Source organism: Lissotriton helveticus, chromosome 10 (assembly GCF_964261635.1).
Source record: "Lissotriton helveticus chromosome 10, aLisHel1.1, whole genome shotgun sequence".
NCBI classification, from domain to species: domain Eukaryota; kingdom Metazoa; phylum Chordata; class Amphibia; order Caudata; family Salamandridae; genus Lissotriton; species Lissotriton helveticus.
Genome location: NC_136071.1, coordinates 590,417,137 through 590,436,533, shown reverse-complemented (window position 1 = coordinate 590,436,533; position 19,397 = coordinate 590,417,137). Strand labels below are relative to the sequence as shown.

The 19,397-nt window shown below is 47.4% G+C and overlaps 34 non-coding genes across 34 annotated transcripts; all 34 read right to left on the bottom strand.

Moving 5' to 3' along the window:
* Window positions 1-119: 119 nt before the first annotated feature.
* Window positions 120-191, bottom strand: TRNAP-CGG (transfer RNA proline (anticodon CGG)). The gene has a single exon. It is a non-coding gene; the product is annotated as a tRNA-Pro (tRNA).
* A 940-nt stretch (window positions 192-1,131) lies between these two features.
* On the bottom strand, window positions 1,132-1,243 carry TRNAL-CAA (transfer RNA leucine (anticodon CAA)). The gene is made up of 2 exons: window positions 1,206-1,243; window positions 1,132-1,177 (listed from the first exon to the last, which is right to left on the bottom strand). It is a non-coding gene; the product is annotated as a tRNA-Leu (tRNA).
* A 295-nt stretch (window positions 1,244-1,538) lies between these two features.
* TRNAV-AAC (transfer RNA valine (anticodon AAC)) lies at window positions 1,539-1,611 on the bottom strand. Its single transcript has one exon. It is a non-coding gene; the product is annotated as a tRNA-Val (tRNA).
* Window positions 1,612-1,996: 385 nt separating this feature from the next.
* On the bottom strand, window positions 1,997-2,068 carry TRNAP-AGG (transfer RNA proline (anticodon AGG)). The gene has a single exon. It is a non-coding gene; the product is annotated as a tRNA-Pro (tRNA).
* Window positions 2,069-2,502: 434 nt separating this feature from the next.
* TRNAV-UAC (transfer RNA valine (anticodon UAC)) lies at window positions 2,503-2,575 on the bottom strand. The gene has a single exon. It is a non-coding gene; the product is annotated as a tRNA-Val (tRNA).
* A 384-nt stretch (window positions 2,576-2,959) lies between these two features.
* On the bottom strand, window positions 2,960-3,031 carry TRNAP-CGG (transfer RNA proline (anticodon CGG)). Its single transcript has one exon. It is a non-coding gene; the product is annotated as a tRNA-Pro (tRNA).
* Window positions 3,032-3,971: 940 nt separating this feature from the next.
* Window positions 3,972-4,083, bottom strand: TRNAL-CAA (transfer RNA leucine (anticodon CAA)). The gene is made up of 2 exons: window positions 4,046-4,083; window positions 3,972-4,017 (listed from the first exon to the last, which is right to left on the bottom strand). It is a non-coding gene; the product is annotated as a tRNA-Leu (tRNA).
* Window positions 4,084-4,378: 295 nt separating this feature from the next.
* Window positions 4,379-4,451, bottom strand: TRNAV-AAC (transfer RNA valine (anticodon AAC)). The gene has a single exon. It is a non-coding gene; the product is annotated as a tRNA-Val (tRNA).
* A 385-nt stretch (window positions 4,452-4,836) lies between these two features.
* On the bottom strand, window positions 4,837-4,908 carry TRNAP-AGG (transfer RNA proline (anticodon AGG)). Its single transcript has one exon. It is a non-coding gene; the product is annotated as a tRNA-Pro (tRNA).
* A 434-nt stretch (window positions 4,909-5,342) lies between these two features.
* On the bottom strand, window positions 5,343-5,415 carry TRNAV-UAC (transfer RNA valine (anticodon UAC)). The gene has a single exon. It is a non-coding gene; the product is annotated as a tRNA-Val (tRNA).
* A 384-nt stretch (window positions 5,416-5,799) lies between these two features.
* TRNAP-CGG (transfer RNA proline (anticodon CGG)) lies at window positions 5,800-5,871 on the bottom strand. Its single transcript has one exon. It is a non-coding gene; the product is annotated as a tRNA-Pro (tRNA).
* Window positions 5,872-6,811: 940 nt separating this feature from the next.
* On the bottom strand, window positions 6,812-6,923 carry TRNAL-CAA (transfer RNA leucine (anticodon CAA)). The gene is made up of 2 exons: window positions 6,886-6,923; window positions 6,812-6,857 (listed from the first exon to the last, which is right to left on the bottom strand). It is a non-coding gene; the product is annotated as a tRNA-Leu (tRNA).
* Window positions 6,924-7,218: 295 nt separating this feature from the next.
* Window positions 7,219-7,291, bottom strand: TRNAV-AAC (transfer RNA valine (anticodon AAC)). Its single transcript has one exon. It is a non-coding gene; the product is annotated as a tRNA-Val (tRNA).
* Window positions 7,292-7,676: 385 nt separating this feature from the next.
* Window positions 7,677-7,748, bottom strand: TRNAP-AGG (transfer RNA proline (anticodon AGG)). Its single transcript has one exon. It is a non-coding gene; the product is annotated as a tRNA-Pro (tRNA).
* Window positions 7,749-8,182: 434 nt separating this feature from the next.
* TRNAV-UAC (transfer RNA valine (anticodon UAC)) lies at window positions 8,183-8,255 on the bottom strand. The gene has a single exon. It is a non-coding gene; the product is annotated as a tRNA-Val (tRNA).
* A 384-nt stretch (window positions 8,256-8,639) lies between these two features.
* Window positions 8,640-8,711, bottom strand: TRNAP-CGG (transfer RNA proline (anticodon CGG)). The gene has a single exon. It is a non-coding gene; the product is annotated as a tRNA-Pro (tRNA).
* A 940-nt stretch (window positions 8,712-9,651) lies between these two features.
* Window positions 9,652-9,763, bottom strand: TRNAL-CAA (transfer RNA leucine (anticodon CAA)). The gene is made up of 2 exons: window positions 9,726-9,763; window positions 9,652-9,697 (listed from the first exon to the last, which is right to left on the bottom strand). It is a non-coding gene; the product is annotated as a tRNA-Leu (tRNA).
* A 295-nt stretch (window positions 9,764-10,058) lies between these two features.
* Window positions 10,059-10,131, bottom strand: TRNAV-AAC (transfer RNA valine (anticodon AAC)). The gene has a single exon. It is a non-coding gene; the product is annotated as a tRNA-Val (tRNA).
* A 385-nt stretch (window positions 10,132-10,516) lies between these two features.
* Window positions 10,517-10,588, bottom strand: TRNAP-AGG (transfer RNA proline (anticodon AGG)). Its single transcript has one exon. It is a non-coding gene; the product is annotated as a tRNA-Pro (tRNA).
* A 434-nt stretch (window positions 10,589-11,022) lies between these two features.
* On the bottom strand, window positions 11,023-11,095 carry TRNAV-UAC (transfer RNA valine (anticodon UAC)). Its single transcript has one exon. It is a non-coding gene; the product is annotated as a tRNA-Val (tRNA).
* A 384-nt stretch (window positions 11,096-11,479) lies between these two features.
* TRNAP-CGG (transfer RNA proline (anticodon CGG)) lies at window positions 11,480-11,551 on the bottom strand. Its single transcript has one exon. It is a non-coding gene; the product is annotated as a tRNA-Pro (tRNA).
* Window positions 11,552-12,491: 940 nt separating this feature from the next.
* On the bottom strand, window positions 12,492-12,603 carry TRNAL-CAA (transfer RNA leucine (anticodon CAA)). Its single transcript has 2 exons — window positions 12,566-12,603; window positions 12,492-12,537 (listed from the first exon to the last, which is right to left on the bottom strand). It is a non-coding gene; the product is annotated as a tRNA-Leu (tRNA).
* Window positions 12,604-12,898: 295 nt separating this feature from the next.
* Window positions 12,899-12,971, bottom strand: TRNAV-AAC (transfer RNA valine (anticodon AAC)). Its single transcript has one exon. It is a non-coding gene; the product is annotated as a tRNA-Val (tRNA).
* Window positions 12,972-13,356: 385 nt separating this feature from the next.
* On the bottom strand, window positions 13,357-13,428 carry TRNAP-AGG (transfer RNA proline (anticodon AGG)). The gene has a single exon. It is a non-coding gene; the product is annotated as a tRNA-Pro (tRNA).
* Window positions 13,429-13,862: 434 nt separating this feature from the next.
* TRNAV-UAC (transfer RNA valine (anticodon UAC)) lies at window positions 13,863-13,935 on the bottom strand. The gene has a single exon. It is a non-coding gene; the product is annotated as a tRNA-Val (tRNA).
* A 384-nt stretch (window positions 13,936-14,319) lies between these two features.
* On the bottom strand, window positions 14,320-14,391 carry TRNAP-CGG (transfer RNA proline (anticodon CGG)). Its single transcript has one exon. It is a non-coding gene; the product is annotated as a tRNA-Pro (tRNA).
* Window positions 14,392-15,331: 940 nt separating this feature from the next.
* On the bottom strand, window positions 15,332-15,443 carry TRNAL-CAA (transfer RNA leucine (anticodon CAA)). Its single transcript has 2 exons — window positions 15,406-15,443; window positions 15,332-15,377 (listed from the first exon to the last, which is right to left on the bottom strand). It is a non-coding gene; the product is annotated as a tRNA-Leu (tRNA).
* A 295-nt stretch (window positions 15,444-15,738) lies between these two features.
* On the bottom strand, window positions 15,739-15,811 carry TRNAV-AAC (transfer RNA valine (anticodon AAC)). The gene has a single exon. It is a non-coding gene; the product is annotated as a tRNA-Val (tRNA).
* A 385-nt stretch (window positions 15,812-16,196) lies between these two features.
* TRNAP-AGG (transfer RNA proline (anticodon AGG)) lies at window positions 16,197-16,268 on the bottom strand. The gene has a single exon. It is a non-coding gene; the product is annotated as a tRNA-Pro (tRNA).
* A 434-nt stretch (window positions 16,269-16,702) lies between these two features.
* On the bottom strand, window positions 16,703-16,775 carry TRNAV-UAC (transfer RNA valine (anticodon UAC)). Its single transcript has one exon. It is a non-coding gene; the product is annotated as a tRNA-Val (tRNA).
* Window positions 16,776-17,159: 384 nt separating this feature from the next.
* On the bottom strand, window positions 17,160-17,231 carry TRNAP-CGG (transfer RNA proline (anticodon CGG)). The gene has a single exon. It is a non-coding gene; the product is annotated as a tRNA-Pro (tRNA).
* A 940-nt stretch (window positions 17,232-18,171) lies between these two features.
* TRNAL-CAA (transfer RNA leucine (anticodon CAA)) lies at window positions 18,172-18,283 on the bottom strand. The gene is made up of 2 exons: window positions 18,246-18,283; window positions 18,172-18,217 (listed from the first exon to the last, which is right to left on the bottom strand). It is a non-coding gene; the product is annotated as a tRNA-Leu (tRNA).
* A 296-nt stretch (window positions 18,284-18,579) lies between these two features.
* On the bottom strand, window positions 18,580-18,652 carry TRNAV-AAC (transfer RNA valine (anticodon AAC)). The gene has a single exon. It is a non-coding gene; the product is annotated as a tRNA-Val (tRNA).
* Window positions 18,653-19,037: 385 nt separating this feature from the next.
* Window positions 19,038-19,109, bottom strand: TRNAP-AGG (transfer RNA proline (anticodon AGG)). Its single transcript has one exon. It is a non-coding gene; the product is annotated as a tRNA-Pro (tRNA).
* Between the last annotated feature and the right edge of the window lie 288 nt (window positions 19,110-19,397).

Genomic DNA, 19,397 nt, shown 5'->3' with positions numbered 1-19,397 from the left:
CGCCACAAGTGGAAAATAGCGTGCAGGGTAAGGAACTTTCTCGACATACACAGCGTCTTATAGCATTGAAAAGAAGAAATGCTCCTATATTACAAGCATCCTGAAAATGTCCACAGCATGGGCTCGTCCGGGATTTGAACCCGGGACCTCTCGCACCCGAAGCGAGAATCATACCCCTAGACCAACGAGCCTGAGTGGCCAGGAGACATTTTGAACAATTTCTGAAGCGTCTTTCAGAAAAAAAGCAGGGCTATTTGGCTAGTCTCCCTCTAAGTGAGCCTCACAACGTCATGTTTTCTCTCAAGTTGTTGTTTTTTCACTCTAGCAAGAAAGGGGGCAGCCAATCTCCTATCAGCCAGTGAGCAGAAAAAAGGCACAGATGAGAACAGCAAGCACTTTCTGGCAATTGTTCTCCTCTGCAAGTCCTGGACCCTTGCCCCATAGACTTCCACACCAGAAGCAATGAAGGGCCCACCATTTCCTGCGCCTGAGAAAGAGGGGTTTGATATTTGGATTCAAACGCGCTCGCTCAGTGCTCGATCAGGCTCAATCAGGCGAGATTTATATGAGTGGCTCACAGGCCTGAAACACTCACCTGGGAGACCCAGAGTGGCTGACTTCTCAGTATAGCCATTGTTGGGCGAGTCACCTCCTTTCCTCCTGCCTCAATCTAGAATTGGCTGCAAATCATAAGAGAGAGTGCAATGCCCGTGTGCAGTGCCTACTCCCAGCTACCTCTCTGTCTTCCTTATGTAAATTAGAATTTGCAAGGGAGGACCAATGGCATTCTGCTCCTCCCACATAACCAGGAAGCCCTGTTGAACATGTCTGCCTGTGTTTTTGCAGGGACAGTGCCTTCTCTGCCCAAAAGGTGGCAGGAGAGCCTCACAACAAATGATGGGATCAACTGCTTAGTTAGAAACCCAGCATGGCAGTTACTGTGATGGAGTGCAAATTTAATGGAAGGTGTGCCTGAGGTGTCATTTCCAGAAATCCATGGAATTGTGATTGAGGGCCCAGCCTGATTGTTGGTGGATTTCTCTTCACATGCTACAGGTTCCTGCAAAGATTGTGGTGTTTGCCGGGAACGCACTGCAAAAAACAGGAAGATTTACGGGTGTAAAAGGGACCTGTCAGAAGTGGGATTTGAACCCACGCCTCCATGAGGAGACCACAAGGCTCAGCTACACTGAAGATCAAGCTCTCTTGAGTCTGGCGCCTTAGACCACTCGGCCATCCTGACGGCTCATGAGGGGGGCTTAGGTCTAACTCTTCTATCTGCACCTGCCAATGTTTCCACTTACAACCTTCACAGCAATGTCACAGGTGTAAAGGCCCCAACAATACAACATAGCTTAAATAAAATAAAAATAGGCACAAGAACGACCCCCAGATGATGGATGCAGATAACTTTGTTTCGTCTTGCAAAGGTAAAGAAAGTTTCCCACGGCTCACTGTGTTCAAAGACCACCTCTTCTTAAACTTGCATTCAGATAATAAGGTTTTAGAGTGTGCACATAAAAGCAGCCAACGCTCAGTGTTTCTGCCCGGTCTCGAACCGGGGACCTTTCGCGTGTTAGGCGAACGTGATGACCACTACACTACAGAAACGACCTTGCTGCTTGCTACTGTTAAAGCAAAGTTGCTCTCAAGGCTTCACCCTACTTCTATTCTGCTGTATCAGCAGCGGCTCAGAATGTGCAGAACAAGTGTGAAAACCTCAGAGATATCATCCAACATGCTTGCAATTAGACGTATTCAAAATTTACTTGTGCAGGCATCGACAGACAAATATCTGATGCCTAAATGTCTGCGAGTACAGCTTGGGAAAGCATCACCTGGGACACACTGAGACTAAGCAGGTAGGCAGAAAAAGCACGGTGATCCATTTTTCTTCTGAGGTTAGGAATATGTTGCGCAACAATGCACCGAGTATTACTAGAAATAGTCAGGCATAGTGCATTTTTAGTACGATTTGTATGTTTAGCTCTAAAAAGGGCTCGTCCGGGATTTGAACCCGGGACCTCTCGCACCCTAAGCGAGAATCATACCCCTAGACCAACGAGCCACGCAAGAGTCACCTCTGACACGGCTCCAGGGGTTAGTGGCAGCTAGTCAGTGAATGCTTCACCCAAAGCAAGCAACTGCACATGTTGCTCTCTTCTGCAATATGATTGCTGTCTTTTCCATGGCCGTCATCAAACAAGAAATTAAAAAGCCTCTGTCCTTCAGACAGTTTGTTTTCTCTAAGTGTCTGCTTGTGGTGAGGACAAGAAAAGCATTTCTGCTCTCATTCCTTGCTTTCATGAAGTAGGCCCACCCTTCAGAGCAAAGGGCGAGCAAGCGAATGGCGCAAGCTATCGTCACTTCTCTTTTCGAGCTGTCACTGAGATCCCTGGAGCACACTACGTCAGGTTGGTGAGGGATAGACAGCCTCTATTATCTCAGCTTTCCTATAAAGTCAGCCAGTAAAGGCAAACACTGTTAAAAACAGCAAACCGCTGTTTCTGCCCGGTCTCGAACCAGGGACCTTTCGCGTGTAAGGCGAACGTGATAACCACTCCACTACAGAAACAGACACTAACTCAGGAATCTTGTTGGCATGTATTGGGCTGGAATGCACAGACTAAGGGCCAATGTCCTTGAAGCTCAAAGTTGGGCTCTCCTTACCCGGTCTCTATTTCTTTGGAAGACAGGAATGAGGACCACTTTTATTCCAAGAGGCGATTTTGAAACCATGTCCTGAAATTACACTAGAAAAACACTATGCATGTAATGTTCCTACCATGCTGGTCTGGCCCAGAAAAGCAGTTGCAAAGAAGTCCTGCACTCCTTTATCCCGCCACAAGTGGAAAATAGCGTGCAGGGTAAGGAACTTTCTCGACATACACAGCGTCTTATAGCATTGAAAAGAAGAAATGCTCCTATATTACAAGCATCCTGAAAATGTCCACAGCATGGGCTCGTCCGGGATTTGAACCCGGGACCTCTCGCACCCGAAGCGAGAATCATACCCCTAGACCAACGAGCCTGAGTGGCCAGGAGACGTTTTGAACAATTTCTGAAGCGTCTTTCAGAAAAAAAGCAGGGCTATTTGGCTAGTCTCCCTCTAAGTGAGCCTCACAACGTCATGTTTTCTCTCAAGTTGTTGTTTTTTCACTCTAGCAAGAAAGGGGGCAGCCAATCTCCTATCAGCCAGTGAGCAGAAAAAAGGCACAGATGAGAACAGCAAGCACTTTCTGGCAATTGTTCTCCTCTGCAAGTCCTGGACCCTTGCCCCATAGACTTCCACACCAGAAGCAATGAAGGGCCCACCATTTCCTGCGCCTGAGAAAGAGGGGTTTGATATTTGGATTCAAACGCGCTCGCTCAGCGCTCGATCAGGCTCGATCAGGCGAGATTTATATGAGTGGCTCACAGGCCTGAAACACTCACCTGGGAGACCCAGAGTGGCTGACTTCTCAGTATAGCCATTGTTGGGCGAGTCACCTCCTTTCCTCCTGCCTCAATCTAGAATTGGCTGCAAATCATAAGAGAGAGTGCAATGCCCGTGTGCAGTGCCTACTCCCAGCTACCTCTCTGTCTTCCTTATGTAAATTAGAATTTGCAAGGGGGGACCAATGGCATTCTGCTCCTCCCACATAACCAGGAAGCCCTGTTGAACATGTCTGCCTGTGTTTTTGCAGGGACAGTGCCTTCTCTGCCCAAAAGGTGGCAGGAGAGCCTCACAACAAATGATGGGATCAACTGCTCAGTTAGAAACCCAGCATGGCAGTTACTGTGATGGAGTGCAAATTTAATGGAAGGTGTGCCTGAGGTGTCATTTCCAGAAATCCATGGAATTGTGATTGAGGGCCCAGCCTGATTGTTGGTGGATTTCTCTTCACATGCTACAGGTTCCTGCAAAGATTGTGGTGTTTGCCGGGAACGCACTGCAAAAAACAGGAAGATTTACGGGTGTAAAAGGGACCTGTCAGAAGTGGGATTTGAACCCACGCCTCCATGAGGAGACCACAAGGCTCAGCTACACTGAAGATCAAGCTCTCTTGAGTCTGGCGCCTTAGACCACTCGGCCATCCTGACGGCTCATGAGGGGGGCTTAGGTCTAACTCTTCTATCTGCACCTGCCAATGTTTCCACTTACAACCTTCACAGCAATGTCACAGGTGTAAAGGCCCCAACAATACAACATAGCTTAAATAAAATAAAAATAGGCACAAGAACGACCCCCAGATGATGGATGCAGATAACTTTGTTTCGTCTTGCAAAGGTAAAGAAAGTTTCCCACGGCTCACTGTGTTCAAAGACCACCTCTTCTTAAACTTGCATTCAGATAATAAGGTTTTAGAGTGTGCACATAAAAGCAGCCAACGCTCAGTGTTTCTGCCCGGTCTCGAACCGGGGACCTTTCGCGTGTTAGGCGAACGTGATGACCACTACACTACAGAAACGACCTTGCTGCTTGCTACTGTTAAAGCAAAGTTGCTCTCAAGGCTTCACCCTACTTCTATTCTGCTGTATCAGCAGCGGCTCAGAATGTGCAGAACAAGTGTGAAAACCTCAGAGATATCATCCAACATGCTTGCAATTAGACGTATTCAAAATTTACTTGTGCAGGCATCGACAGACAAATATCTGATGCCTAAATGTCTGCGAGTACAGCTTGGGAAAGCATCACCTGGGACACACTGAGACTAAGCAGGTAGGCAGAAAAAGCACGGTGATCCATTTTTCTTCTGAGGTTAGGAATATGTTGCGCAACAATGCACCGAGTATTACTAGAAATAGTCAGGCATAGTGCATTTTTAGTACGATTTGTATGTTTAGCTCTAAAAAGGGCTCGTCCGGGATTTGAACCCGGGACCTCTCGCACCCTAAGCGAGAATCATACCCCTAGACCAACGAGCCACGCAAGAGTCACCTCTGACACGGCTCCAGGGGTTAGTGGCAGCTAGTCAGTGAATGCTTCACCCAAAGCAAGCAACTGCACATGTTGCTCTCTTCTGCAATATGATTGCTGTCTTTTCCATGGCCGTCATCAAACAAGAAATTAAAAAGCCTCTGTCCTTCAGACAGTTTGTTTTCTCTAAGTGTCTGCTTGTGGTGAGGACAAGAAAAGCATTTCTGCTCTCATTCCTTGCTTTCATGAAGTAGGCCCACCCTTCAGAGCAAAGGGCGAGCAAGCGAATGGCGCAAGCTATCGTCACTTCTCTTTTCGAGCTGTCACTGAGATCCCTGGAGCACACTACGTCAGGTTGGTGAGGGATAGACAGCCTCTATTATCTCAGCTTTCCTATAAAGTCAGCCAGTAAAGGCAAACACTGTTAAAAACAGCAAACCGCTGTTTCTGCCCGGTCTCGAACCAGGGACCTTTCGCGTGTAAGGCGAACGTGATAACCACTACACTACAGAAACAGACACTAACTCAGGAATCTTGTTGGCATGTATTGGGCTGGAATGCACAGACTAAGGGCCAATGTCCTTGAAGCTCAAAGTTGGGCTCTCCTTACCCGGTCTCTATTTCTTTGGAAGACAGGAATGAGGACCACTTTTATTCCAAGAGGCGATTTTGAAACCATGTCCTGAAATTACACTAGAAAAACACTATGCATGTAATGTTCCTACCATGCTGGTCTGGCCCAGAAAAGCAGTTGCAAAGAAGTCCTGCACTCCTTTATCCCGCCACAAGTGGAAAATAGCGTGCAGGGTAAGGAACTTTCTCGACATACACAGCGTCTTATAGCATTGAAAAGAAGAAATGCTCCTATATTACAAGCATCCTGAAAATGTCCACAGCATGGGCTCGTCCGGGATTTGAACCCGGGACCTCTCGCACCCGAAGCGAGAATCATACCCCTAGACCAACGAGCCTGAGTGGCCAGGAGACGTTTTGAACAATTTCTGAAGCGTCTTTCAGAAAAAAAGCAGGGCTATTTGGCTAGTCTCCCTCTAAGTGAGCCTCACAACGTCATGTTTTCTCTCAAGTTGTTGTTTTTTCACTCTAGCAAGAAAGGGGGCAGCCAATCTCCTATCAGCCAGTGAGCAGAAAAAAGGCACAGATGAGAACAGCAAGCACTTTCTGGCAATTGTTCTCCTCTGCAAGTCCTGGACCCTTGCCCCATAGACTTCCACACCAGAAGCAATGAAGGGCCCACCATTTCCTGCGCCTGAGAAAGAGGGGTTTGATATTTGGATTCAAACGCGCTTGCTCAGCGCTCGATCAGGCTCGATCAGGCGAGATTTATATGAGTGGCTCACAGGCCTGAAACACTCACCTGGGAGACCCAGAGTGGCTGACTTCTCAGTATAGCCATTGTTGGGCGAGTCACCTCCTTTCCTCCTGCCTCAATCTAGAATTGGCTGCAAATCATAAGAGAGAGTGCAATGCCCGTGTGCAGTGCCTACTCCCAGCTACCTCTCTGTCTTCCTTATGTAAATTAGAATTTGCAAGGGGGGACCAATGGCATTCTGCTCCTCCCACATAACCAGGAAGCCCTGTTGAACATGTCTGCCTGTGTTTTTGCAGGGACAGTGCCTTCTCTGCCCAAAAGGTGGCAGGAGAGCCTCACAACAAATGATGGGATCAACTGCTCAGTTAGAAACCCAGCATGGCAGTTACTGTGATGGAGTGCAAATTTAATGGAAGGTGTGCCTGAGGTGTCATTTCCAGAAATCCATGGAATTGTGATTGAGGGCCCAGCCTGATTGTTGGTGGATTTCTCTTCACATGCTACAGGTTCCTGCAAAGATTGTGGTGTTTGCCGGGAACGCACTGCAAAAAACAGGAAGATTTACGGGTGTAAAAGGGACCTGTCAGAAGTGGGATTTGAACCCACGCCTCCATGAGGAGACCACAAGGCTCAGCTACACTGAAGATCAAGCTCTCTTGAGTCTGGCGCCTTAGACCACTCGGCCATCCTGACGGCTCATGAGGGGGGCTTAGGTCTAACTCTTCTATCTGCACCTGCCAATGTTTCCACTTACAACCTTCACAGCAATGTCACAGGTGTAAAGGCCCCAACAATACAACATAGCTTAAATAAAATAAAAATAGGCACAAGAACGACCCCCAGATGATGGATGCAGATAACTTTGTTTCGTCTTGCAAAGGTAAAGAAAGTTTCCCACGGCTCACTGTGTTCAAAGACCACCTCTTCTTAAACTTGCATTCAGATAATAAGGTTTTAGAGTGTGCACATAAAAGCAGCCAACGCTCAGTGTTTCTGCCCGGTCTCGAACCGGGGACCTTTCGCGTGTTAGGCGAACGTGATGACCACTACACTACAGAAACGACCTTGCTGCTTGCTACTGTTAAAGCAAAGTTGCTCTCAAGGCTTCACCCTACTTCTATTCTGCTGTATCAGCAGCGGCTCAGAATGTGCAGAACAAGTGTGAAAACCTCAGAGATATCATCCAACATGCTTGCAATTAGACGTATTCAAAATTTACTTGTGCAGGCATCGACAGACAAATATCTGATGCCTAAATGTCTGCGAGTACAGCTTGGGAAAGCATCACCTGGGACACACTGAGACTAAGCAGGTAGGCAGAAAAAGCACGGTGATCCATTTTTCTTCTGAGGTTAGGAATATGTTGCGCAACAATGCACCGAGTATTACTAGAAATAGTCAGGCATAGTGCATTTTTAGTACGATTTGTATGTTTAGCTCTAAAAAGGGCTCGTCCGGGATTTGAACCCGGGACCTCTCGCACCCTAAGCGAGAATCATACCCCTAGACCAACGAGCCACGCAAGAGTCACCTCTGACACGGCTCCAGGGGTTAGTGGCAGCTAGTCAGTGAATGCTTCACCCAAAGCAAGCAACTGCACATGTTGCTCTCTTCTGCAATATGATTGCTGTCTTTTCCATGGCCGTCATCAAACAAGAAATTAAAAAGCCTCTGTCCTTCAGACAGTTTGTTTTCTCTAAGTGTCTGCTTGTGGTGAGGACAAGAAAAGCATTTCTGCTCTCATTCCTTGCTTTCATGAAGTAGGCCCACCCTTCAGAGCAAAGGGCGAGCAAGCGAATGGCGCAAGCTATCGTCACTTCTCTTTTCGAGCTGTCACTGAGATCCCTGGAGCACACTACGTCAGGTTGGTGAGGGATAGACAGCCTCTATTATCTCAGCTTTCCTATAAAGTCAGCCAGTAAAGGCAAACACTGTTAAAAACAGCAAACCGCTGTTTCTGCCCGGTCTCGAACCAGGGACCTTTCGCGTGTAAGGCGAACGTGATAACCACTACACTACAGAAACAGACACTAACTCAGGAATCTTGTTGGCATGTATTGGGCTGGAATGCACAGACTAAGGGCCAATGTCCTTGAAGCTCAAAGTTGGGCTCTCCTTACCCGGTCTCTATTTCTTTGGAAGACAGGAATGAGGACCACTTTTATTCCAAGAGGCGATTTTGAAACCATGTCCTGAAATTACACTAGAAAAACACTATGCATGTAATGTTCCTACCATGCTGGTCTGGCCCAGAAAAGCAGTTGCAAAGAAGTCCTGCACTCCTTTATCCCGCCACAAGTGGAAAATAGCGTGCAGGGTAAGGAACTTTCTCGACATACACAGCGTCTTATAGCATTGAAAAGAAGAAATGCTCCTATATTACAAGCATCCTGAAAATGTCCACAGCATGGGCTCGTCCGGGATTTGAACCCGGGACCTCTCGCACCCGAAGCGAGAATCATACCCCTAGACCAACGAGCCTGAGTGGCCAGGAGACGTTTTGAACAATTTCTGAAGCGTCTTTCAGAAAAAAAGCAGGGCTATTTGGCTAGTCTCCCTCTAAGTGAGCCTCACAACGTCATGTTTTCTCTCAAGTTGTTGTTTTTTCACTCTAGCAAGAAAGGGGGCAGCCAATCTCCTATCAGCCAGTGAGCAGAAAAAAGGCACAGATGAGAACAGCAAGCACTTTCTGGCAATTGTTCTCCTCTGCAAGTCCTGGACCCTTGCCCCATAGACTTCCACACCAGAAGCAATGAAGGGCCCACCATTTCCTGCGCCTGAGAAAGAGGGGTTTGATATTTGGATTCAAACGCGCTTGCTCAGCGCTCGATCAGGCTCGATCAGGCGAGATTTATATGAGTGGCTCACAGGCCTGAAACACTCACCTGGGAGACCCAGAGTGGCTGACTTCTCAGTATAGCCATTGTTGGGCGAGTCACCTCCTTTCCTCCTGCCTCAATCTAGAATTGGCTGCAAATCATAAGAGAGAGTGCAATGCCCGTGTGCAGTGCCTACTCCCAGCTACCTCTCTGTCTTCCTTATGTAAATTAGAATTTGCAAGGGGGGACCAATGGCATTCTGCTCCTCCCACATAACCAGGAAGCCCTGTTGAACATGTCTGCCTGTGTTTTTGCAGGGACAGTGCCTTCTCTGCCCAAAAGGTGGCAGGAGAGCCTCACAACAAATGATGGGATCAACTGCTCAGTTAGAAACCCAGCATGGCAGTTACTGTGATGGAGTGCAAATTTAATGGAAGGTGTGCCTGAGGTGTCATTTCCAGAAATCCATGGAATTGTGATTGAGGGCCCAGCCTGATTGTTGGTGGATTTCTCTTCACATGCTACAGGTTCCTGCAAAGATTGTGGTGTTTGCCGGGAACGCACTGCAAAAAACAGGAAGATTTACGGGTGTAAAAGGGACCTGTCAGAAGTGGGATTTGAACCCACGCCTCCATGAGGAGACCACAAGGCTCAGCTACACTGAAGATCAAGCTCTCTTGAGTCTGGCGCCTTAGACCACTCGGCCATCCTGACGGCTCATGAGGGGGGCTTAGGTCTAACTCTTCTATCTGCACCTGCCAATGTTTCCACTTACAACCTTCACAGCAATGTCACAGGTGTAAAGGCCCCAACAATACAACATAGCTTAAATAAAATAAAAATAGGCACAAGAACGACCCCCAGATGATGGATGCAGATAACTTTGTTTCGTCTTGCAAAGGTAAAGAAAGTTTCCCACGGCTCACTGTGTTCAAAGACCACCTCTTCTTAAACTTGCATTCAGATAATAAGGTTTTAGAGTGTGCACATAAAAGCAGCCAACGCTCAGTGTTTCTGCCCGGTCTCGAACCGGGGACCTTTCGCGTGTTAGGCGAACGTGATGACCACTACACTACAGAAACGACCTTGCTGCTTGCTACTGTTAAAGCAAAGTTGCTCTCAAGGCTTCACCCTACTTCTATTCTGCTGTATCAGCAGCGGCTCAGAATGTGCAGAACAAGTGTGAAAACCTCAGAGATATCATCCAACATGCTTGCAATTAGACGTATTCAAAATTTACTTGTGCAGGCATCGACAGACAAATATCTGATGCCTAAATGTCTGCGAGTACAGCTTGGGAAAGCATCACCTGGGACACACTGAGACTAAGCAGGTAGGCAGAAAAAGCACGGTGATCCATTTTTCTTCTGAGGTTAGGAATATGTTGCGCAACAATGCACCGAGTATTACTAGAAATAGTCAGGCATAGTGCATTTTTAGTACGATTTGTATGTTTAGCTCTAAAAAGGGCTCGTCCGGGATTTGAACCCGGGACCTCTCGCACCCTAAGCGAGAATCATACCCCTAGACCAACGAGCCACGCAAGAGTCACCTCTGACACGGCTCCAGGGGTTAGTGGCAGCTAGTCAGTGAATGCTTCACCCAAAGCAAGCAACTGCACATGTTGCTCTCTTCTGCAATATGATTGCTGTCTTTTCCATGGCCGTCATCAAACAAGAAATTAAAAAGCCTCTGTCCTTCAGACAGTTTGTTTTCTCTAAGTGTCTGCTTGTGGTGAGGACAAGAAAAGCATTTCTGCTCTCATTCCTTGCTTTCATGAAGTAGGCCCACCCTTCAGAGCAAAGGGCGAGCAAGCGAATGGCGCAAGCTATCGTCACTTCTCTTTTCGAGCTGTCACTGAGATCCCTGGAGCACACTACGTCAGGTTGGTGAGGGATAGACAGCCTCTATTATCTCAGCTTTCCTATAAAGTCAGCCAGTAAAGGCAAACACTGTTAAAAACAGCAAACCGCTGTTTCTGCCCGGTCTCGAACCAGGGACCTTTCGCGTGTAAGGCGAACGTGATAACCACTACACTACAGAAACAGACACTAACTCAGGAATCTTGTTGGCATGTATTGGGCTGGAATGCACAGACTAAGGGCCAATGTCCTTGAAGCTCAAAGTTGGGCTCTCCTTACCCGGTCTCTATTTCTTTGGAAGACAGGAATGAGGACCACTTTTATTCCAAGAGGCGATTTTGAAACCATGTCCTGAAATTACACTAGAAAAACACTATGCATGTAATGTTCCTACCATGCTGGTCTGGCCCAGAAAAGCAGTTGCAAAGAAGTCCTGCACTCCTTTATCCCGCCACAAGTGGAAAATAGCGTGCAGGGTAAGGAACTTTCTCGACATACACAGCGTCTTATAGCATTGAAAAGAAGAAATGCTCCTATATTACAAGCATCCTGAAAATGTCCACAGCATGGGCTCGTCCGGGATTTGAACCCGGGACCTCTCGCACCCGAAGCGAGAATCATACCCCTAGACCAACGAGCCTGAGTGGCCAGGAGACGTTTTGAACAATTTCTGAAGCGTCTTTCAGAAAAAAAGCAGGGCTATTTGGCTAGTCTCCCTCTAAGTGAGCCTCACAACGTCATGTTTTCTCTCAAGTTGTTGTTTTTTCACTCTAGCAAGAAAGGGGGCAGCCAATCTCCTATCAGCCAGTGAGCAGAAAAAAGGCACAGATGAGAACAGCAAGCACTTTCTGGCAATTGTTCTCCTCTGCAAGTCCTGGACCCTTGCCCCATAGACTTCCACACCAGAAGCAATGAAGGGCCCACCATTTCCTGCGCCTGAGAAAGAGGGGTTTGATATTTGGATTCAAACGCGCTCGCTCAGTGCTCGATCAGGCTCAATCAGGCGAGATTTATATGAGTGGCTCACAGGCCTGAAACACTCACCTGGGAGACCCAGAGTGGCTGACTTCTCAGTATAGCCATTGTTGGGCGAGTCACCTCCTTTCCTCCTGCCTCAATCTAGAATTGGCTGCAAATCATAAGAGAGAGTGCAATGCCCGTGTGCAGTGCCTACTCCCAGCTACCTCTCTGTCTTCCTTATGTAAATTAGAATTTGCAAGGGAGGACCAATGGCATTCTGCTCCTCCCACATAACCAGGAAGCCCTGTTGAACATGTCTGCCTGTGTTTTTGCAGGGACAGTGCCTTCTCTGCCCAAAAGGTGGCAGGAGAGCCTCACAACAAATGATGGGATCAACTGCTTAGTTAGAAACCCAGCATGGCAGTTACTGTGATGGAGTGCAAATTTAATGGAAGGTGTGCCTGAGGTGTCATTTCCAGAAATCCATGGAATTGTGATTGAGGGCCCAGCCTGATTGTTGGTGGATTTCTCTTCACATGCTACAGGTTCCTGCAAAGATTGTGGTGTTTGCCGGGAACGCACTGCAAAAAACAGGAAGATTTACGGGTGTAAAAGGGACCTGTCAGAAGTGGGATTTGAACCCACGCCTCCATGAGGAGACCACAAGGCTCAGCTACACTGAAGATCAAGCTCTCTTGAGTCTGGCGCCTTAGACCACTCGGCCATCCTGACGGCTCATGAGGGGGGCTTAGGTCTAACTCTTCTATCTGCACCTGCCAATGTTTCCACTTACAACCTTCACAGCAATGTCACAGGTGTAAAGGCCCCAACAATACAACATAGCTTAAATAAAATAAAAATAGGCACAAGAACGACCCCCAGATGATGGATGCAGATAACTTTGTTTCGTCTTGCAAAGGTAAAGAAAGTTTCCCACGGCTCACTGTGTTCAAAGACCACCTCTTCTTAAACTTGCATTCAGATAATAAGGTTTTAGAGTGTGCACATAAAAGCAGCCAACGCTCAGTGTTTCTGCCCGGTCTCGAACCGGGGACCTTTCGCGTGTTAGGCGAACGTGATGACCACTACACTACAGAAACGACCTTGCTGCTTGCTACTGTTAAAGCAAAGTTGCTCTCAAGGCTTCACCCTACTTCTATTCTGCTGTATCAGCAGCGGCTCAGAATGTGCAGAACAAGTGTGAAAACCTCAGAGATATCATCCAACATGCTTGCAATTAGACGTATTCAAAATTTACTTGTGCAGGCATCGACAGACAAATATCTGATGCCTAAATGTCTGCGAGTACAGCTTGGGAAAGCATCACCTGGGACACACTGAGACTAAGCAGGTAGGCAGAAAAAGCACGGTGATCCATTTTTCTTCTGAGGTTAGGAATATGTTGCGCAACAATGCACCGAGTATTACTAGAAATAGTCAGGCATAGTGCATTTTTAGTACGATTTGTATGTTTAGCTCTAAAAAGGGCTCGTCCGGGATTTGAACCCGGGACCTCTCGCACCCTAAGCGAGAATCATACCCCTAGACCAACGAGCCACGCAAGAGTCACCTCTGACACGGCTCCAGGGGTTAGTGGCAGCTAGTCAGTGAATGCTTCACCCAAAGCAAGCAACTGCACATGTTGCTCTCTTCTGCAATATGATTGCTGTCTTTTCCATGGCCGTCATCAAACAAGAAATTAAAAAGCCTCTGTCCTTCAGACAGTTTGTTTTCTCTAAGTGTCTGCTTGTGGTGAGGACAAGAAAAGCATTTCTGCTCTCATTCCTTGCTTTCATGAAGTAGGCCCACCCTTCAGAGCAAAGGGCGAGCAAGCGAATGGCGCAAGCTATCGTCACTTCTCTTTTCGAGCTGTCACTGAGATCCCTGGAGCACACTACGTCAGGTTGGTGAGGGATAGACAGCCTCTATTATCTCAGCTTTCCTATAAAGTCAGCCAGTAAAGGCAAACACTGTTAAAAACAGCAAACCGCTGTTTCTGCCCGGTCTCGAACCAGGGACCTTTCGCGTGTAAGGCGAACGTGATAACCACTACACTACAGAAACAGACACTAACTCAGGAATCTTGTTGGCATGTATTGGGCTGGAATGCACAGACTAAGGGCCAATGTCCTTGAAGCTCAAAGTTGGGCTCTCCTTACCCGGTCTCTATTTCTTTGGAAGACAGGAATGAGGACCACTTTTATTCCAAGAGGCGATTTTGAAACCATGTCCTGAAATTACACTAGAAAAACACTATGCATGTAATGTTCCTACCATGCTGGTCTGGCCCAGAAAAGCAGTTGCAAAGAAGTCCTGCACTCCTTTATCCCGCCACAAGTGGAAAATAGCGTGCAGGGTAAGGAACTTTCTCGACATACACAGCGTCTTATAGCATTGAAAAGAAGAAATGCTCCTATATTACAAGCATCCTGAAAATGTCCACAGCATGGGCTCGTCCGGGATTTGAACCCGGGACCTCTCGCACCCGAAGCGAGAATCATACCCCTAGACCAACGAGCCTGAGTGGCCAGGAGACGTTTTGAACAATTTCTGAAGCGTCTTTCAGAAAAAAAGCAGGGCTATTTGGCTAGTCTCCCTCTAAGTGAGCCTCACAACGTCATGTTTTCTCTCAAGTTGTTGTTTTTTCACTCTAGCAAGAAAGGGGGCAGCCAATCTCCTATCAGCCAGTGAGCAGAAAAAAGGCACAGATGAGAACAGCAAGCACTTTCTGGCAATTGTTCTCCTCTGCAAGTCCTGGACCCTTGCCCCATAGACTTCCACACCAGAAGCAATGAAGGGCCCACCATTTCCTGCGCCTGAGAAAGAGGGGTTTGATATTTGGATTCAAACGCGCTCGCTCAGTGCTCGATCAGGCTCAATCAGGCGAGATTTATATGAGTGGCTCACAGGCCTGAAACACTCACCTGGGAGACCCAGAGTGGCTGACTTCTCAGTATAGCCATTGTTGGGCGAGTCACCTCCTTTCCTCCTGCCTCAATCTAGAATTGGCTGCAAATCATAAGAGAGAGTGCAATGCCCGTGTGCAGTGCCTACTCCAAGCTACCTCTCTGTCTTCCTTATGTAAATTAGAATTTGCAAGGGAGGACCAATGGCATTCTGCTCCTCCCACATAACCAGGAAGCCCTGTTGAACATGTCTGCCTGTGTTTTTGCAGGGACAGTGCCTTCTCTGCCCAAAAGGTGGCAGGAGAGCCTCACAACAAATGATGGGATCAACTGCTTAGTTAGAAACCCAGCATGGCAGTTACTGTGATGGAGTGCAAATTTAATGGAAGGTGTGCCTGAGGTGTCATTTCCAGAAATCCATGGAATTGTGATTGAGGGCCCAGCCTGATTGTTGGTGGATTTCTCTTCACATGCTACAGGTTCCTGCAAAGATTGTGGTGTTTGCCGGGAACGCACTGCAAAAAACAGGAAGATTTACGGGTGTAAAAGGGACCTGTCAGAAGTGGGATTTGAACCCACGCCTCCATGAGGAGACCACAAGGCTCAGCTACACTGAAGATCAAGCTCTCTTGAGTCTGGCGCCTTAGACCACTCGGCCATCCTGACGGCTCATGAGGGGGGCTTAGGTCTAACTCTTCTATCTGCACCTGCCAATGTTTCCACTTACAACCTTCACAGCAATGTCACAGGTGTAAAGGCCCCAACAATACAACATAGCTTAAATAAAATAAAAATAGGCACAAGAACGACCCCCAGATGATGGATGCAGATAACTTTGTTTCGTCTTGCAAAGGTAAAGAAAGTTTCCCACGGCTCACTGTGTTCAAAGACCACCTCTTCTTAAACTTGCATTCAGATAATAAGGTTTTAGAGTGTGCACATAAAAGCAGCCAACGCTCAGTGTTTCTGCCCGGTCTCGAACCGGGGACCTTTCGCGTGTTAGGCGAACGTGATGACCACTACACTACAGAAACGACCTTGCTGCTTGCTACTGTTAAAGCAAAGTTGCTCTCAAGGCTTCACCCTACTTCTATTCTGCTGTATCAGCAGCGGCTCAGAATGTGCAGAACAAGTGTGAAAACCTCAGAGATATCATCCAACATGCTTGCAATTAGACGTATTCAAAATTTACTTGTGCAGGCATCGACAGACAAATATCTGATGCCTAAATGTCTGCGAGTACAGCTTGGGAAAGCATCACCTGGGACACACTGAGACTAAGCAGGTAGGCAGAAAAAGCACGGTGATCCATTTTTCTTCTGAGGTTAGGAATATGTTGCGCAACAATGCACCGAGTATTACTAGAAATAGTCAGGCATAGTGCATTTTTTGTACGATTTGTATGTTTAGCTCTAAAAAGGGCTCGTCCGGGATTTGAACCCGGGACCTCTCGCACCCTAAGCGAGAATCATACCCCTAGACCAACGAGCCACGCAAGAGTCACCTCTGACACGGCTCCAGGGGTTAGTGGCAGCTAGTCAGTGAATGCTTCACCCAAAGCAAGCAACTGCACATGTTGCTCTCTTCTGCAATATGATTGCTGTCTTTTCCATGGCCGTCATCAAACAAGAAATTAAAAAGCCTCTGTCCTTCAGACAGTTTGTTTTCTCTAAGTGTCTGCTTGTGGTGAGGACAAGAAAAGCATTTCTGCTCTCATTCCTTGCTTTCATGAAGTAGGCCCACCCTTCAGAGCAAAGGGCGAGCAAGCGAATGGCGCAAGCTATCGTCACTTCTCTTTTCGAGCTGTCACTGAGATCCCTGGAGCACACTACGTCAGGTTGGTGAGGGATAGACAGCCTCTATTATCTCAGCTTTCCTATAAAGTCAGCCAGTAAAGGCAAACACTGTTAAAAACAGCAAACCGCTGTTTCTGCCCGGTCTCGAACCAGGGACCTTTCGCGTGTAAGGCGAACGTGATAACCACTACACTACAGAAACAGACACTAACTCAGGAATCTTGTTGGCATGTATTGGGCTGGAATGCACAGACTAAGGGCCAATGTCCTTGAAGCTCAAAGTTGGGCTCTCCTTACCCGGTCTCTATTTCTTTGGAAGACAGGAATGAGGACCACTTTTATTCCAAGAGGCGATTTTGAAACCATGTCCTGAAATTACACTAGAAAAACACTATGCATGTAATGTTCCTACCATGCTGGTCTGGCCCAGAAAAGCAGTTGCAAAGAAGTCCTGCACTCCTTTATCCCGCCACAAGTGGAAAATAGCGTGCAGGGTAAGGAACTTTCTCGACATACACAGCGTCTTATAGCATTGAAAAGAAGAAATGCTCCTATATTACAAGCATCCTGAAAATGTCCACAGCATGGGCTCGTCCGGGATTTGAACCCGGGACCTCTCGCACCCGAAGCGAGAATCATACCCCTAGACCAACGAGCCTGAGTGGCCAGGAGACGTTTTGAACAATTTCTGAAGCGTCTTTCAGAAAAAAAGCAGGGCTATTTGGCTAGTCTCCCTCTAAGTGAGCCTCACAACGTCATGTTTTCTCTCAAGTTGTTGTTTTTTCACTCTAGCAAGAAAGGGGGCAGCCAATCTCCTATCAGCCAGTGAGCAGAAAAAAGGCACAGATGAGAACAGCAAGCACTTTCTGGCAATTGTTCTCCTCTGCAAGTCCTGGACCCTTGCCCCATAGACTTCCACACCAGAAGCAATGAAGGGCCCACCATTTCCTGCGCCTGAGAAAGAGGGGTTTGATATTTGGATTCAAACGCGCTCGCTCAGTGCTCGATCAGGCTCAATCAGGCGAGATTTATATGAGTGGCTCACAGGCCTGAAACACTCACCTGGGAGACCCAGAGTGGCTGACTTCTCAGTATAGCCATTGTTGGGCGAGTCACCTCCTTTCCTCCTGCCTCAATCTAGAATTGGCTGCAAATCATAAGAGAGAGTGCAATGCCCGTGTGCAGTGCCTACTCCCAGCTACCTCTCTGTCTTCCTTATGTAAATTAGAATTTGCAAGGGGGGACCAATGGCATTCTGCTCCTCCCACATAACCAGGAAGCCCTGTTGAACATGTCTGCCTGTGTTTTTGCAGGGACAGTGCCTTCTCTGCCCAAAAGGTGGCAGGAGAGCCTCACAACAAATGATGGGATCAACTGCTCAGTTAGAAACCCAGCATGGCAGTTACTGTGATGGAGTGCAAATTTAATGGAAGGTGTGCCTGAGGTGTCATTTCCAGAAATCCATGGAATTGTGATTAAGGGCCCAGCCTGATTGTTGGTGGATTTCTCTTCACATGCTACAGGTTCCTGCAAAGATTGTGGTGTTTGCCGGGAACGCACTGCAAAAAACAGGAAGATTTACGGGTGTAAAAGGGACCTGTCAGAAGTGGGATTTGAACCCACGCCTCCATGAGGAGACCAGAAGGCTCAGCTACACTGAAGATCAAGCTCTCTTGAGTCTGGCGCCTTAGACCACTCGGCCATCCTGACGGCTCATGAGGGGGGGCTTAGGTCTAACTCTTCTATCTGCACCTGCCAATGTTTCCACTTACAACCTTCACAGCAATGTCACAGGTGTAAAGGCCCCAACAATACAACATAGCTTAAACAAAATAAAAATAGGCACAAGAACGACCCCCAGATGATGGATGCAGATAACTTTGTTTCGTCTTGCAAAGGTAAAGAAAGTTTCCCACGGCTCACTGTGTTCAAAGACCACCTCTTCTTAAACTTGCATTCAGATAATAAGGTTTTAGAGTGTGCACATAAAAGCAGCCAACGCTCAGTGTTTCTGCCCGGTCTCGAACCGGGGACCTTTCGCGTGTTAGGCGAACGTGATGACCACTACACTACAGAAACGACCTTGCTGCTTGCTACTGTTAAAGCAAAGTTCCTCTCAAGGCTTCACCCTACTTCTATTCTGCTGTATCAGCAGCGGCTCAGAATGTGCAGAACAAGTGTGAAAACCTCAGAGATATCATCCAACATGCTTGCAATTAGACGTATTCAAAATTTACTTGTGCAGGCATCGACAGACAAATATCTGATGCCTAAATGTCTGCGAGTACAGCTTGGGAAAGCATCACCTGGGACACACTGAGACTAAGCAGGTAGGCAGAAAAAGCACGGTGATCCATTTTTCTTCTGAGGTTAGGAATATGTTGCGCAACAATGCACCGAGTATTACTAGAAATAGTCAGGCATAGTGCATTTTTAGTACGATTTGTATGTTTAGCTCTAAAAAGGGCTCGTCCGGGATTTGAATCCGGGACCTCTCGCACCCTAAGCGAGAATCATACCCCTAGACCAACGAGCCACACAAGAGTCACCTCTGACACGGCTCCAGGTGTTAGTGGCAGCTAGTCAGTGAATGCTTCACCCAAAGCAAGCAACTGCACATGTTGCTCTCTTCTGCAATATGATTGCTGTCTTTTCCATGGCCGTCATCAAACAAGAAATTAAAAAGCCTCTGTCCTTCAGACAGTTTGTTTTCTCTAAGTGTCTGCTTGTGGTGAGGACAAGAAAAGCATTTCTGCTCTCATTCCTTGCTTTCATGAAGTAGGCCCACCCTTCAGAGCAAAGGGCGAGCAAGCGAATGGCGCAA